The sequence below is a fragment of the Anas platyrhynchos genome, chromosome 23 (assembly GCF_047663525.1).
Source record: "Anas platyrhynchos isolate ZD024472 breed Pekin duck chromosome 23, IASCAAS_PekinDuck_T2T, whole genome shotgun sequence".
Lineage (NCBI taxonomy): Eukaryota > Metazoa > Chordata > Aves > Anseriformes > Anatidae > Anas > Anas platyrhynchos.
In genome coordinates this window covers 454,694-470,032 of record NC_092609.1, presented here as the reverse complement: position 1 = coordinate 470,032, position 15,339 = coordinate 454,694, and the positions used below count along the sequence as shown (strand labels likewise).

General features: G+C 48.5%; 1 long non-coding RNA gene across 1 annotated transcript in view; it reads right to left on the bottom strand.

Moving 5' to 3' along the window:
* The window catches only part of LOC139999357 (uncharacterized), a 28,788-nt gene extending 13,953 nt beyond the window's left edge, over positions 1 to 14,835 (bottom strand). Inside the window, exons 1-2 of the long non-coding RNA XR_011804740.1 lie at positions 14,153 to 14,835; positions 9,603 to 9,726 (exon numbers count right to left, since the gene is read on the bottom strand). This is a non-coding gene — a long non-coding RNA (uncharacterized lncRNA). The remainder of the gene's footprint in view (positions 1 to 9,602; positions 9,727 to 14,152) is intronic.
* Positions 14,836 to 15,339: the final 504 nt, after the last annotated feature.

The following is a 15,339-nucleotide window of genomic DNA, read 5'->3' as shown; positions in this document are numbered from 1 at the left end:
CCGCTGCAGAGCACACAGCGCTGTCCCAGCCTCCTCAGATCCCTCCTAACTGCAGCAGGAAGCGGCAGAGCCATGTCCAGAGCTCTGCAAACCCACATAGCCTCTCTCGAGTTCAGGGAAACTGCACACACACCACCTGCATTGCAGATAAACCCTCCCTACTTCTTCTAGGACATTCCCCCCCCTGCCTCCACACCCTGCGCTGCCCCCTCCCTGCTTTGCTGCTGGTTCCTGCCCACGGCCACCATCCCCGGCCACCCCTGCTGCACAAACGCAGCGTTACCCCGAGTTTGTTCCCTAGGAGAAAGGTGCCCAGCACAATGCCAGATGCATCTTAGCAATTAATACTCAGATTAGGGCACTTTAACAGCCTGTTTGCATCTACCTGCATGGACTGATGCATATTTTTTCCTAACAGATAATGCTAAACATATTAAAATATTTGATATATTTACCATTCATTTTTCTCACAGCAATTCATATTAATCCTATGTTTATCCAGAACACATGCCCTGCAAAAATCAAATATATGATAAAGAAGAGCAAGCATGCATCAGAGTGAAACTCCAAAACACGCTGCCTACCAGGCGCACGGCAGCTGCACTGCTGATGCAGGAATACGCAGGCTGCACTCTGGTTCTGAGAGCAGAGGGGCCACAGAGCCTCCCTTGCCCAGTGCAGGCACACACCTCGCTGCCCTGGGACACGTATCCCCAGAGCTCATGCAGGATCACAGCAGGCTTTGTTAGCTACTGGGCACTGATCAGCCGCACTGTCAGCACCCCCCTGCCCCACCGTGCAGGAACCCATCAGCCACCAGACGTGCGTGTTACAAACCTCTGCACACTCAATTGCAGTGCTTGCGGTCTGCCATAAGTAAATAAATTAGGTGTAATTTAATATTTGATTGTAAGAGTTAGTGTTCTATTCTTTACAGCTTCTCAGGTGAATGCCCAGTAATTGAGCTAAATGAAGAGCCCATTAATCCTCTGGCAGTGTGGAGTGGCTCCGTGTGGCAGTGCACTGCAGCGGGCGGTGGGGGCCCCAAAGCTTTGCCTCTGCCACCTCTCTGCTGACCCCCTGCACGGCACGGGGGCCAGAAACCGATTCCTCTTCTCCTGGAGGGACTGTGTTCCTCTGTGCCTCGAGGCACCGTGCAGGGGCCGTGCACCAGCCTCACCGCAGGGCAGGGTGACCCAGAGAGACCTCACAGAACACCCGGGTTTGTCACAAAACCCAGGGGAAATCTGGGGTCTGCTGTCACAGAACGTCATGCAGCTTTGCTGCTACTTTTGAGAACCTTTCATTCTGAATAGGGAAAGCAGCTTTAATATCCTAAGGTACCTGAACTTGAAAAAGTGTTCAAATGTATTTTAATAGCTTCCCAGCGCTGAATTATGTTGAATACCTTCTCTGCAGGCTGTTTTTAACCTCTCTTCTGCTTTGAGCTACGCATAATAGGTTTTGGTTACTACAAATTTAAAACAATTAGAGAACTGAGAGGCCCACTTGTCCTAAAATAGCACGCAGAAGGATCAAAATGTTAATCTATTGCATCACTATTCTCAGCAACTATTGTGCAATCTGCAGATTGGAGTCCTTCAGAAACAGTTCAAACAGGCCTTTAAACTGATTACTTAACTATCATCCTTTGGGAATTACTTTTGCAACATGATCGCTTCCCACTAACTACAGATAAGAGACCACGGACATCAATGCCAGAGGAAAGCTAGCAAAATAACACCCGGTTCATTTCGGAGGGAATTCCAAGTTTGTACCTGTGTTTTCAGGATTTGTCTAAGTCAACAAGGATTGCAACTTAACCACCCCCAAATTCCGCCTCCCTTTTAGCTTTGCACCCCCTCTTTGTTTAGCCTTGAGGAGTCGCTCAGCAGCCCAGAGATCTGAGCCCGTCCCCAGCCACAGCAGCGCAGTGCCCTTGCTGGCTGTGCCGCCACTGGCCCGGCGTGGGCTGGTTCCCCTCCTGACCACAGCCCCATGACTAAGCCATCCCAGGGATCTTTATCTGGAAAGTCTCGTCTAAGCCACCAAACAAGCCTTCTTGGAGGATAACACCCTTGCCCCACTGCTGACTGAGCTTTGACTAAGCAAACCAAAATATCTTTAGCTGTTTAAAACACCACCAAATCTGTCCTAGCCTGGACTAACCCTTACACAGGCAAAATCCCATTTACCTGAGCAGGAATTCAGGTTAAACATCAGCTGAGTACTGAGTCCCTAGGAGCACGATGGTAACCGCACATTCTCATAGCACTTGTACCATTCACATAAAGCAGGGGCACTTTGCATGAAGTGCTCCTTCTGCCAGGGTGCCCTCAAGCCTCTGCCCACTACCAGGGATGCTACACTGCAGGGCAATCGGCAGCCAAAAAAAGGAGACCCACTTCTTTATGTCACTTACATTCCAAGCTGCTGCAAACACGTAACCAAAACAGGCAGAAATTTAAACCTTTCTCCCTCCACAAGAGATTTAAAACAGACCCTCAATCACCCCGGCTTTCCAGCTCCTTCAGCCTACCTAATGAAGCAGATCTCTGTTCCCTGTTGGATCACTTCATGACTTTTTGACCTTTCTCTGATACTCGAAAACTGATTTAGAGGGCTAAGCCTTGGTTTGAAAACTTATTAACATTTTTCCCTGGAAGTTTTACTTTTAATGCAGCCCACGCAGCCTGCTAGAGAGAGGAAATGATATAAACCTCGCCCGGTTTGCAGCTAGGGACTGCTCTGCTAGTAAAACGTAGTCACCTTGGAATAATGCAATAAACCTCTGCACTGGGCTCACCATTCTGGTTTCTAGAGCTCTTGCAGGGAAGTTTTAATAATTTTAACAAGAGATCAGCCTCCTGAGCTGGAGATGCTCTGCTGTTTATAAGCTGTAGTGCTAACACACGTGACCCATTTGCAGTGGTTGATAGCAGTCCGGGAACACCATTGCTTCTGGGCTGCATGAGCTTTCAGGGCTGTCCAAAAGGCTCCTCTGTTCTGCCAGCAGTCCCCAGCACTGCTGCAAGTTTGGGGGGAAACACCTACAGACTCCTGACAGCACTGTGTAACTTCAGGCATAACCCAAATGCTGCAGCAGAAGCTGAAGACTGTGGCCAAAAAAAGTAATCAGCTGGTTTGGGCAGTACTTTTTATGTGTGGTCTGAGTAAAGCAACCGGTATATGCATCCTGAGTACTCTGGACAGGCATTTAAGGGCTCCCCCTTTCTTCCCTTTAAGCAGTTTTGTTTTCTAACAAAACCAGCAGTTTGGGCAAGCTGGAAAAAGCATTTTTACAGCTTGCAGCGGTGCCGCCCTCCTGTGGCTGCAGGGCTGATCGAGTTATAATAAAAACAGCTTAAAAACTGAATGTTACAGCATAACTGAGGAACTCGAGCCTACAGTTCTGGCGCTGCTGGGACTTCAGCCTGGCACCTGGAGCTGCAGCACTTCAGCAGTGCCCGAAGGCAGGAGCCTTCAAGCCGATGGAGTTTAACCTCAGCAGTCACAACGACATTTTGGCTCTGCAGCGTGATGCTGCTGCAGATCATGCGCTGTGCCCAGTGTGGGAGCTGCGCCAAGGATGCGCCAGGGGACGCGCGCCGCTTCGCTGCTGCCCACCTCGGGTACCAGGGACCGTGCTGTTTCGGTTGGTGCCACCATAGTGAGAGTGAGGCTCGAGGAGAAACAAACCTTTCTTCCCAGTCCTGTGACAAGGATTTTCCAGGCTGCACTTCATGCAGACCACAGCCCTCACAGCGATGTGTGACTCAGCCTAGCAGAGACGCAGCCCACGAGCCCTCCTGGAGCAGAGGATGCCAAGCACCAGGGCGAGACCTCAGCACCAGCCCTGGCACGCCGTGCTCAGCTGTGCTGCTTACTCAGCAAGTGGGGACCTACAGGCTCTTAATGAGTGCCTGCAATCCAAGTACGTGTGCAACTCACCCACTGAGCAGGGTGAAGGGAAATACATGGGTTATATAAAGGAAAGCCTGGAGGTAAAGCTGTATTCCCACTCAGCACTCTCCTGTGGCTGCCTCCAGCTTCTTTTCTAGGGAGAAAGAGGCAGGCAGGATTGAGAAGTGAGGAAAATTCCTCTGCTCCAGCATGCCTGCCTAGTAAAGGCACCACTGCAGTCACAGTTTGTGTTTGAAAAATGCAGCAATGCCCTCAGGAAGAAAGCTCTGAGATATCTGTACTCAGTGCTGGAGTAACAGTTTGCCTTCAGAGATTAGTCCAAGCAGTTTCAGTCCATTAAAACCTGCTGCTGCTGAGCCCATCACCTTGCAAGGCGCAGACTCTGCCTGGCTTGGCAGCAAGTCCACCATTATCCATGAACTGTTACTGTAAATTATTCAAAAAACAGGGTCTCCGAGTAGCCCTCAAGGTTTCCAGATCACTTTATGCCAGATGAGAGCTGAGCAAGGTGGACACGGGTCACCCAGGCCACACTTAACTGGCCCTGGGAACTCCCTGCGAGCACTCCTGGCTTTGTAAAGGTCATGCATGCCACAGGGTTTCCAGGGTAAGGGGATTTGGGACAAATGCTTCACCCCAGTGACTCACCCACTTCCGCAGAGCGTTCCGGGTTTCCTAGCTGTGCTATGGCAACAGCAAGTGCAACACATTTTTGTGTGGTGTTTCATGCAATAACCTTTTGCTGAAGTAACTCAAATCGCTCAAGAGACACGGGCACGCCACAGGAAAAGCATCACAGAGCCAGCGGGAGCAGCCCACACAGCTAACAGCACGCTCTGAAATAACGCACTTCCACGCCAACCGGCTTGCAAAGAAGCTGGCAAGAGGCACTGACAAGGACTTCTGCCACACCTCGGGTACTGATCTGGGGCTTGTGACACCACTAACCAGGAGCTGGCAGAGGGGAAGGGCAGGGCCAGCCCAGGGCTAGTTACGAGCCCCCGGCCAGCCCCCAGTGCCTGGGGAGCCTGGATCGCGGAGCTGCCCGTGGCACCCCCAGCACCGCATGAGCCTGGGGCCGGGGAACGTGCCCAAGCTTCAGGGACTCACCTCGGCTGTGCCTCACACCACAGCCAAATAACACCCAGCTCAGGAGTTCCTGTGTCAGGAGACACAGACACCTTCCTGACAACCCCTCGAATTCTCCCTACAGTAAGTGTTATATCCGTGCAAATAAAAAAGCGAACACGTGGTGAGGCAGGCACAGCCTGGGAGCCCTGCTCCCCCGAGCACGTCCCACTGCCCCCCGCCAGCCTCACCCCAGGTCCGTGTGGCACTGCCAGGGAATGGAGGCAGCTGGGGGGTGTCTTGGTTGAGGACGCTTTGACCAAATCTGCAGCTCGTCTCTTGGACAGAAAACAGACACGCAGCTACTATAAAGATTTTGGTACAGCCCAAATGTTGTCCCTGCTGTTGGTTGTATCTAAGCATAGAATGCGATTCAGCAAAGGAAAGCCAAATACACAAAAAGCTTACTGCATTAAATATTCATCTGATTTATGATTTTTTTTATTTTATTTTTTGCTCCAAGAAGGATTAAGCAGAGAGGTGAGTTTGCTCAGTAACAACCTGAACAGTAAGCCCTGGTTTTTGCAGTCCCTGTGCACCTGCACAGTGCTAGTAATTCAAGGGAGTTGCTCCCAGCCACTCTGCAGACATGTCAAAAATGGGATTCAAGCAGAGGGAACAGCTTGCATGGCTGCTATCTCAGCTTGTATTTGTTACCTGTAATGCTGGCAGGGAGTTTATATTCACCCAGGAGCAAGGACCTTTCTGTTTGTTTCCACGCTAGCTTTGCTTTTCCCTCTCTGAGAAGCATCGACCAAAACAGCACAAAAGCCAGGAAGCCAAACACCTGACCTAACACAGCCCTTGGCAAGAGCAGGCAGGGGAACGATTTCCCAATGCCTGGCAGTGCCGGTCCCAGCCCCGGTCAGGGTTCAGCCACGGGCAGGGCACTGCTGGTCCCCAGAGCCCCCCGATCCAGCTGGAGCCCCAGTTACTGAAGCGACCCCCGAGACTTTCCCAGCCCCTGGTTGCTCCAGGAGCGCTGAGGAGGCGCAGGCAGAGCAGCAGCCAGGCACGCTGACCTGCACCCTGCTCCCTGCCGGGGGGCCAACACGCTCAGCATCCGTCCCGTGGCTGGCTGAGTGCTGTGTGGAGCTCGGTTCAGGGTCCTGGGTAATCGCGTGCCCTCTCAGCGGTTGTGCTGCATTGATACCCAGCAGCCAGCTGTGCCCAGCTCTACGTCAGTGTGTACATTTACATGGTGTAAACATGCTGCTTTAACTCCCACAGGATAAGGACTAGCTGGCTCTGCAGCCAGCACTGCTGGAAGCAGTGCAGATTATGCAACAGCTCTCCAGGAACGTGCATGTTTTATGAGTATTGTAAATTGCAGGGGAATTGTGTTGCATCAACAAAAGCCTGCATGGATTCAGGATTAAAAGCACCCTCGATTCACTTAAAGGGACATGTCAAAGCCTCCCTTAATTGTGATAAATTCCACCCTTTCATTTGAGAAGGTGACATTTCATGGCAAATAAGCCCAAGAAATTGACTGGAACAAGGAAGAGCTTCCTGTTTTGTTATTTCTTTTAATGAACAAAGCACAGCATGAAAATGGTAGGCTGCGTGCCTGGTGCAGAGGGTTTTTTTGGGGTTTTTGTTGATCCCAAGCAGGCAGATGGAATTCATCAGAAGAAGCTAATCAGGGACACTGAGACCTAGTCGCATTTATGGGGAGAAAATCTCAGTGTTGGGAATCATTAGAAACCCTCCTCTCAGAAGCAAGTTGCTTGCTAATTTACAGACCATTTCCCAACCAAACCATTCTGCTTGGACCTGGCAGTAAGACCAAGAAGAGAGCTATAGGAACTGTGCACAGCAATCAATTAACCTGGGTCTTTTAAGAAATTCACCATTTTAGCAGTCAGGGGAGTGCATACTAAGGGGAGGAGGCTAACGAGCAGTCAAGTAGCCTGGCTCTTGAAGCATCTGGCACTGCACGGGTCCACCCCATGGCAGGATCTCCCCAGGTTCCTGCAGCTTGAAGGCCACGTTACAAATCCTCCTATGCCCTAGGGAACAGAAAAAGCCCCGAGAGCCCCCAGTGCCTACACATACACCCAGCCAAAACAGCTCCCACACAGAGCTCCCTCAGAGCAGTGCTTTCACCCAGCCAGCCACTAACCAAAGGGAACAAAGAAACCCTGAGTCCTTTGGGAACACAAAACAGCAGGAGCCTACTCCAGGGCCACCACTCGCTTCTCCTTCCTCAGCTTTGCAGAGCTCAGACAAAGCTGCTGCTGTCCCAGCTCCTCCCTTTCCAGGGGCAAGAGCCTCCCGGTCCTCCCCTTCGCACCCAGCCCCATCACCGCCACCAGTCCCCCCTGCAGCGCACCCATTTCCAGCTCAGGCTGCCCCAAATGGTGCTCCTTACTCAGCAAAGCCAGGAGGAAGGGCAGCTCCCACCCTTCCTTCCCCCTGTCCGCCTGCAGAAAGCCCTGCCCGTTCTCAGAATTCAGTACATGCCAAATCTGCCAGGTGTCCCTGCAAATCTTCTTTGCCTTTTTTTTTTTTTTCCTCCTCCCCAGACTGAGTTGCTGTTTGGGTGGCTTATCGGATGTCCCACAAGAGTGGAGCATTTCCTTGATTTGTGCGTTTCTGTGCATTTATTTCCAGGAAATGCGTTCTTCGTGGTTTATCAAACCCAGTGCATTTCCAGATAGAGGAAAGCAAAATTCCACAATTACGCCTTGCCATTTGTCTGACATTTTCATTATCCCTGATGCAGCACCCATCAAATATTGTCTTGTACCAAAAGCCATTTCTGTCAAATTAAGTTAAAAGGAAGTAGTGGAAAACTAAAAGCTCCACATCTAATCCTGCCACCTGGAAAATCAGCAGAGAAATATAATTTTGTAGTCTTTCAAATTAAATCAGATTCTGGGCTCTCTACTGATGAGTTAATCCAATGCTGAGCGGAATAGCTCCACTCAACCATGACTAGGTTTAGACGCGTTCAATTCACAGCAAAACAGTTCCAGCTCAGAGACTGCTTTTATTTGTATTCTCACCCTATTTCTTTTAATTTTATAATTTGCCTCAACCGCTCCCAATTAAGAAGCCATCAGCAGGCAGTGCCCTTTATCTGTGGAGCTCCTTGCAGAAACATATCTGCAAGTGCTTCTTGTTAACCTCTGAAGAGATCTCAGCATTTTGTAAGGGCTCTGTGGTCAGCCTGGGAGCAGCTCTGACCCACACCTCCTGCTTTTCAGAGGCAGGCACACAACACCAAACATCCCTCTGTGCCTTGGGGTGAAAAATTGGGAAAATTAGAAAAGATGGCTTTGGCATGTGGCTTGCCTGTCCCCAGCTTGGAGTGAGGCAGTGTGGTGCCTCCTCCCCTCCAGGGCCCATGCAGGGCATCCCCTGGTGCCGGGCTGCTGCATCCTGCTGCGGTCTGCCTGGGATGACTGGCCTCTGCGGGCAACAATGCCAGGCTACGAAGATATTTTTTTGTGAGAAAGCAGAAAGGAAAAGAATTTCTTCAAATAAAAACCAAGCAAGGGTAAACATGAATGAAGTGGTTCATTCTGAGAAGCTTTTTTTGGTATCAAGAGAAATGATCTTAGCACAATATGGTGTTTTGGTTTGGTTTCTATTTTGTTTTCCTAATTTACAATGTGTTTTAGCATCTACGCAAAATATCCCTTAGGCTGCCAATGGCAACAGGACCCAGAGCGGTGATTTTATGTAAGAGAATATGTTTTCTTACACCATCTACCCAAGTTGTCCCCAGGGCTGCGGGCGGCTGCCAGCCAGCTGCTGGGAGGAGGGCAAGGCCAGAGCCGAGTTTTGTGGTTACCCAAAGAGATTCTGCTCCTGAGGCCAGTGAAGCTCATCAAGCCATGTGCAAGTGTCAGCCAGGACATACAAATATCACTCAAGTGGACGCGTGCTGCTATTCTACAGAATTGACAACTCATTATAGTAACTAATCTAAAGCAAAGGCTGAAAAGCAAGCAGGCAACAATTTATGCCAAAGATCGCAGCTATAACTGCACAATGGGAAACAATTTGCTGGGGGAGCAGCCTGATTCAAATGAATCGTGACAGGAGGGAAAGGAAAGTCTGAAAGCTGCTCCCTTGACCTAAGTTTGGCTTATTTTCATGTGCAGGGGAAACAGTTTGCAGTGCTGCTCCTCCTGCAATCACGATGGATGCTCGAGAACGAGACAAAGAATTTATCATTCTTCTCCAGGCAGGTGGTGATGGATCATCTCTGGAGCTGTGGAATTTCCCCAGACCCAATGTGAAATCAATCTCCTGGAAACGTTTCACTGGCCATATAGAGGGCTATTTGGAAACTGCAAGGTCCTCTGGTATACGGCTTTACCTGCAATCATCTGGGCTGCAGCATTTTAATTTGTTTCCTTTAAAGAGACTCAAGGGTACCATAAAGAGGCAGTTTCCAGGATTCAAAGGAGACGGCTGAATTTGATCTCTTTCCATGGCCTTGTATGTAATTACTGGAAAGAGAGGTAGGCAATACAGATGCAAAAACTGAGAGAGGGTGAAGAGAAGTTATTCAGAGCCAGCAGACAGAAACATACCTCTGCTCAGATTTGGTGGCAGCGTGCTGGCATTGCTAAGCAGGGAGGCTGGGCTAGGGCTGATAACAGCAATTTTGCAAACTCCTGTGGCTGGGAGCGTGTTCCCTGGGACTGGTGCATGGAGCTGGAAAGAAGGAAAGGAGAATGTTACTGCCTTCCACCTGCAACAAGGACAGCCAAAGGTTCAGCTCTATCCGTGGCCCGTGTTTTATTTCCCCCAACCCTGTCCTAGCCCTGCTGGCAGTGGCTGCGGGTGTTTTTGCTGCATGCTCTTTTGAAGGATCACCATCCAGCCAAGGGGTTTTGCTTTTCCTGGAGTTACCTGGCTGCCTGGCCATACAAAGTGTTTCTTTGCACTGTATAATTATAAAAGACACGCAACTTTTGACACTTACAATATCCCAAAGCAGTTTGTTTCTCTCCGTTTTTGATTGCGCCTTGCTTCAGGGCATGGCCTTCAACTCTGCTAGTGGCTAAAAAACCATTTCAGGCTTTGACAATATCAAGCTCATCTGTCTTTGACTACACAACTCTGTATTTTAACAGCCTAAGTGACTCGTCAACACTGCCACTTTGAGAGAATTTCTTATGTGTCATCTAGTTTTAGTGCTATTCTATTTCATTTGCTACCTTAGCTTAATCATTTTTTAACACTCTTTCAGTTTGCGTTTTTATCTCTTTTCATCATCATCTGTTCCCGATACTTTATTTTTCCAATAAACTAAGTAATTTAATGGCCCTAATCCCAAGTCTCCTATTTAGAGCATGGATGTGGAGGCTGTGGGAAGGAATCCCAATTTAAATCTGTCAGTCAAACATAATTTAATCTATCTTCTTTATATCTAAAACTGCTTTATGGGAAGAAAAGTATGATTGGGATTCACTTTACCTTTAAAACATCTTCACAGTTTTCTTGTGCTTGCTTTTTTATGCATAGGCTATTAAAAAGTGACAAAATTATACAGCTTTCAGGCAGCATGAAGTCATAACTATTTAGGTCCAGAGGCAATTGCACAGGGTTTTACATGCCCAAGGACACATCCACAGTACCAGTGCTGCAGCACGCGTGGACATCCTCATGCTGATGGCTCCCGGCTGCCTGGGGCCAGGGTGCTGCACCCTGTGCTGCTGTGCATGCAGGAGGTGGAAAACTACTTTTCTCTGCTACCTTTCCTGTTTGTGTGCTGTTAGCCCATGGACTCACCAGAGCCTGGATCAGGGCTGAAGCTCAGCTGGTGTCTGGGCTTCTCCATCCCTGCAGGCACATATCCATGGACCATATGTGCTGCGCTGAAAATTAAGTCTGAGAAGAGCCTGCCTTTATCTGCCTGCCAATGATGAGATCAGATGGGAGAACGCGCTTCTTGTGCTGGCATTTTGTAAAGTCTGACAAAGACATAGGGATGGGAGTGCTTCTTTACATTCATGTCAGTGTTTGGGCACTCTGAGGGCAGGACGAGAACTCAGCACAGAACACCACTAAACCTCTTTGCTCCATCTCCTTTGCCCCGTTTTGGTCATGCACGATGTTTGCCTGCGGTGATCAGCCCCAGGACACACGCACTGCCTGAAGACCGAGCCAGTGTGAGAGCAGCAGAAACGCACAGCTCACTGACAGCTGCAGCTATTATTTAATTACCCTTCCTGCTCAAGGCCCATACGAGAAGTAGTATCAGGCAGCAACAGAAAATGTTCAACAAGACTCGCTGAACAAGATGTGAACTTCTGAAATCAATCCATGTGAGACAAAGCAGTTAATTACCATGCAAGCACATGCTACGCCTCTCATCCCAGGCTCCCCAGTCCCCAGCGGCTACTGACACAGAAAGGGTTTTTAGGCAGCTTGAGCGCCTTGCCTCAAAGCTGCTGCAGGCTCCCATTGCTGCCCAGGCTCCTCCACCACTTTCACACTCGGCGCTTTTATCTGGTGTTTATTTTCCCAGTTCCTCTCATGTTCATGCAGTGGAAGCGGTCTGCAGTACCTCCACCCCAGGGACTCGATGGGTAACCAGGGTCTCGATGCAGCCAGGGCTGTCTGAGAGCACGCTGCATGGTGCTGCCTACGGGCAGCTTCGAGCCCAGAGGGATGGGCAGGGGGGAGCATGAGATCCTGCCTGGGGGGCAGGAGATGCCTCCACCCACCCCACGACACCTTCTGAGGGAACCTGGGATAGCTCAGGGTTACTCAGGTTTGGAAGAGGAGTGCCTGCTCAGCTGGATGCCTTTGGACTTGTCCATGTCACAACCTGTACAAAAGAGAGTCTCCTGTCTCCTACTGATGAGTTCAGGCGTTGGGAAGAGGGCTCAGTGTGAAGAGAACCTATTTACCCAAAGCATCGGGCTCTAAACAACTGTACCACACCCATGAGATGAGCTCTGTAACTGAGATGTCGTTCATCATGCATAATTAAAAACCTTTCATAAAAATTTCACCAGCAGCTGGATACTGAATGGGCAGGTGAGGGTCCTTGCTACCTCCAAAGCTGGCAGCTGAAGAGTATAAAGCACAAACACACAAAAAAAAGGCACAGGATTGTGACTCCAAGTGCCTTAGAGTCTCAGTGTTGTGGACTTCTGTCAAGCAATTCTGCATATTCTCCATTTAGTGGATGTTGGGTCTTTCCCCTTTGCTCCACCTTGAAATAAAAACATAAATCTGATGTCCAGGTTCTGGTTTTCTGAAATAACATCTTCTCCATAAATATCTTCTAAACAGTCCAAACCTCAAACACATAGCTAATAAAAGCACTTTTTATGGTTTTCAGGCAAGTGAAATGTACCCGAACTGAACAATTACCTTCAAATATCTGTTCAGAACTGGCTGGGAGTGGAAATCAGTTTCTTCCTCCCCAGGTACAAATCCATAATAAGGATTTATTTCTGAGGCAGTGGGAATGAGGTAATCCCTCTCCTTCTCAGAGTGAGATAAGGACCAAAAAATGAAATAATGTGGTGTAAGTTTTTACCAAAGCACCTGGAAAAGCAAATGATTTGCAGGAGGAAGGGGCAGGAGGCCAACAGCATAGACCAGCTTTAAATAATAAGAGGGACAAATGACCGGGTTGCCTAAAGCCACCTCGGGAAGGAGAGATGGCAGAAAGTGGGCACAGTGCTCCATCAGCTGGCCGGGAGGCTGGGCACTGTCACCCAGTCTCCATTTTCCAGCAAAGCCATAGCATAGTTGTAGAAGTACCCTATGCAAATGCAATAATTTGAGAAATAGTGTAGATTAGTATAAAGGTATGCATTTATGGGAAGCAATTGAGAAAAATGCCTTAGCATTCTCCTGGGATTTATGCTCTGCATTTGCTGATCAGCCTTGTTTTCTGCTGAACCCCCTGGTAGTTCTGTAGTAGGCAGAACAGGAATTTGTTGATGCTACAGAAAATGAAATCCTGCACAGCAGTCAATAGAAAATAATGGATATCAATTACACAGCTGGAAATGCTGACTTGATCAGATTTTATAAGTCTTTACTCTAGAGGTCTTTTTAATAAATCCATTGAGAGAAGTGTCATATCTTTTATAGCAATACGTTTCCATGCTTTATTTTCTAGGAAGGAACAACTGGCAGTTTTACAGAATGCTCCTTGGTGTCTCTCACAGACTCATGAAGGTATCAGAATTGATGGAAGATGGAAATGAGCTATTTGTTCTCTAATACAGGACCCAGTTTGCCATAATGTTAGGAAATTGCCGCTGGAAACCAGATAGATTCCCTTCCTCCTGTTTCAATCCTGCTAACAGCACAAGGAGTGCACTCCCTGTGAGTGATTTACTAAACGCCTTGCAGCAAGGTACTAAAAGAAGTGGCCACCTAAAAGTAAATCACCCACTGAGGAATGCCTTTGGTTTTGCTGCAGTCCGAGAACAGCATCGTCCTGTGGCTGTATGGGCAGCTGCCCAGCGCCCCAGGGAGCCCTGCACTGACAAAGGGGTAACAACAGGCACCTCCATCCAAACCAGAATGAAAAGTTGTTCCGAAGAGGGAAGATGAATTCGTCTTGTCTGCTACTTGCAGTATTCTATCTGCGTCTTTATTTAATCCAGTCACCATCTCAAGCGCTGAAAACAGAAATGCACCCTTCTTACATGGCATCTTCCCCATGGTAAATCTAATTAAACAGCCATTAAAACGTGTGTTAGCTCGATTATATCAAGGTGACCTGGAGCTCCTGCTAAATGTTAATAACTGCATTCCCCACTAACTGGCATTCAGTAGGGAACAGGCAGTGCTCTTTCTATTGACGTAGCCTTTAGATGAGCATGATTATTAAAGTGCTTTGTGTACTAGGAATTCCCAAATAAATGTCTATCTAATTTTGTGACAACTGAAGTGTTTCACGTGCCCCTTCATGCTCCTGGCAAAGGGTGACATCTGGACACACACCCGGGCTGAGTTCCTGCTCTCAGAGGATGTGAAATGAGACAAGAGAAGTAGCAGGGTTGTGTGTATGGACCAAAAACATTCAAGCAGCACCTGTAAAATCCTGGAAAAATCCAAAGGAAAAACATTAGCAGGTAAGAAAGGAGAAAGGCTGGACCCTTACCTGTAAACAGCAATAACTTCCTCCCAGCCTCATGGCAGCTGATGCAAATCCCTAATTGGGATGCTCAGAGTACATCACTCCTTCCACCTGTAGATGACAAGATTGTTCATTTCCTAGCCCAAGGGAACACCCATGAATGTCTTTAAGTCTCTAAGCCTTAATACAAGCCCAAATCAAGAACAATTTCCTTGATTTCCACTGGCCTGACCCATGGCAGATTTCCTTTTCATCCTCCAGTTTCAGAATCACCCATATTTTGCATTCATCTTTGCAAAACTCTGTAGACCAATTTTCATATCCCTATCCAGAGCAAGATCTGCTAATGACTAACAAAGAAATATCTTTTTGTAAGCAGGCAATTTATTCTGTGAAGGTTAATGATCATGAAATGCTAATGATCAGATGGATAGCTGAGAACAAGTGCCTGTCCATTACTGCAGTTTTCTATCATGCACCCTAAGAAGTATCATTATGCTGAAGAAAATCTTTACCATGTACTAAATCAAAGACAGAGGGATCTGCATCTAAAAAATGACTTCCTCTGCTGGTCACCTTATGTCTGACTTCACAAGTTCATTCCTTTAACCGCAGCTGCAGTTAAAAATAGGAAACATCCCACCAAGCTGCAAAATAGCAGAACAGGTGGAAGATGTCTAACTGCCCCTTTGCACGTTCCAGCAGACATGATTTGGACATTTGGGCTACACGGCTGCATACAAACCCCTCCCATCAATAATTAGCAATGACAGAATTAATTTGCACTAATTTCCAGCCATTTAGGCATCAGAGGAAGAGGCCAGGGGACTCAGCAAGGAACAAGAGCCACTTCCAAAGGCTCCCCAGCAGGATCCTGGTGCTTCATCCCCATGCCCGCCTGCAGCTCACATGTGCAGCTGAGGACAACCACGCACAAAGCACGGTGCAGGCAGCTTTCTGCCCACCCCGTGTGCTGCCCCAGCCCCAAAATGCAGAGTGCTGTAGGACGGGCCTCGTGCCTCCCACCTCAAGCCCTTCAGAGTCCCAGGAGCTCCCCACACACCGCAGGCAGTGCCCAGGCTGGTGACAGAGCAACCTTTGGTTACGTGTGCCCAGTGGTGCTGGCAGCACAGGCATTTATGTTTTAGTCTCACAGCTTCATGAAAGAACAGGGTTCGCTTTGCATGGTTATGCAAACAACCATCCGTGTT